Consider the following 4,300-nt stretch of genomic DNA (forward strand, 5'->3'; position numbering starts at 1 on the left):
GCTTAAACCAAGTCTTTGGAATAGTCGGAAGATTTTCAGGATCAGTAGAATTATATCCTAATGAGACATCATGAAGAGTTCTCAACATATCTAGCATAATGAATTGAGTCTCAAAGGAATTAACAGTGATACCAAGGTTCTCACATCCATTCGCAAGAACGAAAGAGAAGCAATTAATAGAAATCGGAATATCAAATATGAAGGATGAGATGGAGTTATCCTCAGGGTTAAGGTATGTGTGTTTCCAGAAATCTTTTACAAGATTTTCATAGATGGGTTTCCTACGCATTAAGAGGTATCTTGTCCATTTTTTAAAGTAGATTACATTTGAGAGACTGCAAGCAAAACTATTTTCAAGAGATAGAATTTCAACTTGATTTTCCATGATTGTTTCAAGAAGATTTTCATTTCCTAGAAAGGTTAGTGGAGGCATGATGAGAGAAAAGAGAAGATAAGTTGTTGAAAAGAATTGACCTACAAACTTGAATTTTAAGGTACTCAAAACAGACAAGAGAGTTAATGGTATGGTTGTGACCAATTTTTGAGACAGTTAAGAATAGACTGTGTATGGAGGAAAAACCTATGAATAGAGTGGGCGGCATTGTAGGCTATCTAGTTAGGTATTAATAAAAGTATCTTAGAGTGGATTATCATATATAATTTTAATGTAAAAACAATTTTATTCAGCAAAATTATAAAAGAGAAGGTTTTAGAAGGATCTAACCATTTTGAAGATATACTTTTCTTTCTGTCTTTTCTAAAAAGAGCTTTCTTTGCATGTTGTAATTATGTCTGTCCTTTCTTTACTGCTTTAGAACCTTTGTTCTGACAAGCCTTCCTGAATTTTGATCTGATTTCTTGAGCATCCTCAAAGTTTCTTGTTGATCCACAAGTTCTTCTTGTGAAATTTGGACAATGTCTTCAGAGTCTTGAGCGAGAACTTTGCAGTGATATTTCTTGAACATGGAATTTCTTTATTCCACTTGGTTTCTGATAACACTAAGAGTAGGAGTATGGATTCGTTTTCTACTCAGTGTGGTTTTTCTCCTTCTGGATCTCTCTACACGGTTAAGTGTTTGATTCCAAGAATCAATAACAGAGCCATGCTCTGATACCAATTGAAGGTGGAGAAAAACACAAGAAAGGGGGGTTTGAATTGTGTTCTGCATTATTTCTTTCCCTTTCTCATAAAACTTTTCTTTCTAGTTTATCATATTCTTGGATATGCTTGGGGAGGGATGGCATAAGCATGTATAGAATAACGCTGCATAACTGAAGTGACACACATTCATTTGGTTACTTATCTTTCTTATAACTTCTGACTCCTTTAGAGCATTTTCTGATGAGTATATGCATGGAAGTTCTTAGTTAAAAGAAAAGCTTGAAGTAATAGACGCATTCATTTTATCCTAGTTCACCTTCTTAATAAGGCTACTTCCAGTCCACCCTCCTCGAGTGATTTTGCCTTCTTCAAGGACTTAATCCATTATAATCAACCTTAATTACAAATGCACAACCAATTGTCGTGACTAACAATACAATGCACACCCAAATGTCGTGACTAACCATCTGCACAAACTACCCACAAGTGACTAACACCAGAAAGTGAACCGTCAAGTGATCTCCACGAGATATAACATTCAGTGACCTAGACACCTCCAAGAGTCTAACCAAATCTCTTGGCCCTCTCAAGTATCCACATCATAAGGAAACTCAAGGAATACCAATTCAACCAAGAATTGTTCTTCTGGAGATTTACAAGAATTCTTCTTACATAAGCAGATTACTCCTACATGTTTTAGGTGCATACTGTTTGACACACTGATGATTAGCAGCTCTGGTGTCTAAATAATAATCAAAAGTTTTGTTAAGGGATAAACACAATATAAGCAACAACTATTATGTTTTACATATTATTACAAGAGTTAGAATATCTTGTAGTCTTCTTGAATTCGTCTTCTAGTTGAGATCTTCTCTTCTTTGTTTGATAAGCAGAATATTGGCTTCTTGATTTGGAATGCTTCTTCGATTGGATCTCCATCATCATTCCTCTAAAAGAAGATTAAGAACAACAACTCTTGCTTCAAATTTCTTCTTGATTTAATCTTCATCTTCATCCTTTGATGCTGATCATGATGCTCTTGATGAGCGAGCAACACTTTCATGAACTTAGACTTAATTATTACACCTTTGAGCAACAATTTCGTATACATAAAAATTTCTGAGTCATTTTGATGTTTTCTTCTCATGTATTTCTATCACTCATTACTCCATTGGAGCATAATGCATAACATGTAGGATTTCCTTTTCTTACTTGAGTTTTTATTTACATAGGCTTATTGTTTTTATATTACAATTATTTTGTTTACTCACTGCACACTTCATAGGTGCGTTGCCTCTTATTTGTATTCTAGTGTACTGTATTGCCAAACTCTTCAAGTTTGAAGTTTGCTCTTTATATAGATTTGGTATACTACCATTGGACAATAACCGTTGAAAATAGCAATTAATGCTTTGTACAGATTTCCACGGCAAATCTAATTTTTGGTGTGATAATTATTATTTGTGGCATGTCTTCTATATTTTCATCTGCCCAAGACGTAGCCAAGATAGATATCAGCATTGTCTTTACTTCGGGCACTGTGATTGCAGACTTGATTGGAACGTTTTACGATGTTCTTCTTTCTGATCATTGGATCCCATCTTCTTATTTTCTGATTTATTATTTTCGAACATGTCTGAAACTTCTTAAATCTTCTGCATTCTTTAGTCTTCGGAACTTCTGATTCAAAAACTTTTGATAATTTCCAACAGAGGATTTCTGATAGAGTCATCTGTTCAATCAATGAAATCATTAGTAATAAAATTGTTACTAACAAAATATATGTTTGTTATCATCAAAACCAGATTTTGAATATAGTTCTCAATCTTGTTCTACCAGACTCTTGTACTATTCTATTTAATTCATGAAAATCTATTTTACTGCTTCTTTATCTTTTTTTGCCTCTCTTACATTTCTTCTATCTTCACTGAACAATGTAATCTTATTTTTATAAAATTGTATGTCTTTGTTTTTTTTTTTGCATTTCACTCAAAAAAAAAGAATTTAAAAACATTTAGTAACTTAATCCTTTTTCATTTTGCAATAATTTTGTTGTAGCTGCTGAAAATGTGTCATTTCTTTTGTGTGTATTTTGTAGACTTGGATGTATATGCTTTGGAAAGACTAGCAAGATTACTCAGATCAAGCATCAAGCCTGTGAGAATATTAAATAGCTTCAAATAAAAAAAGTGAAACATAAATATTGACCTTTACTTTAAATCAAAATTCTTGATGTTGTATTATGCTTGATCACAAAAGTGACATTACATCTTATTTGGCTATGATTGTAATTCAAAAAAAACTATACTGTTAATGTTGAGGATTCTTCTTGTTACCATGATCATTTTCTATACAATTTAATTATTTGAAACTTGTATCCCCTTTGAAAATATATTGGGATTTCTTTTGCTAACATAACTGAAACACAACAAAAAATTCATGACCAAAATATCGCCAGTATGTCATAATTGAAAATATCATGATTAATAGAATCAATTTTAAAAATATGATTTTTTTTCATAAAAATTTGGCCTTAAAAATCAGTTTTAAAAAATAACTGTTTTTTAAATAAATTAAAACAAAAAATAACCCGGATTTTAAAAAATATATATATATAATTTTTATCCAAATTTATAAATAATCAATTTAAAATTAGTTAATAAAAATAACTGATTTAAAACCGGATTTGTAAAAAAAAACCAATTTCATAATCGATTTTGATTGAAATGTGGTTATGGTTATAAATTTAAACCATTTAAATCGTTTAAAAATGGATATGGTTCATGTACACCCTAGGTGCGAATTCATATGTCATTTTGACAATTCATTTCATGAGAATTAAAAGCTGTGAACAAAATTTGTACAAAAATAAAATCATAAACGATTTTTCTGTTCTTCAACAAACAAATACCAATTTTTTACAGTACCAAAGTAATCCCAATTACAAACTGATCTAAACTCCAATAAACTCCAATAACAACATATGTGAAAAAAAGGTATAATAGTAACATAGTATTAACAATGATTAAAGAAAACAATGCAAAGACATAACACATAAATAAAAAATCATTTTAAACTTTGTACATTATACACTTGCAGCAATACTGAATAATTACATAACAAATCATTTGTGTTTCCTTATCACCAAATTCAAAAGAAAATAAATGAACTCATATGGTGTTATTTTTCAGTTCTTGA

This window comes from Vicia villosa, linkage group LG3 (genome assembly GCF_029867415.1).
Source record: "Vicia villosa cultivar HV-30 ecotype Madison, WI linkage group LG3, Vvil1.0, whole genome shotgun sequence".
NCBI classification, from domain to species: Eukaryota; Viridiplantae; Streptophyta; class Magnoliopsida; order Fabales; family Fabaceae; genus Vicia; species Vicia villosa.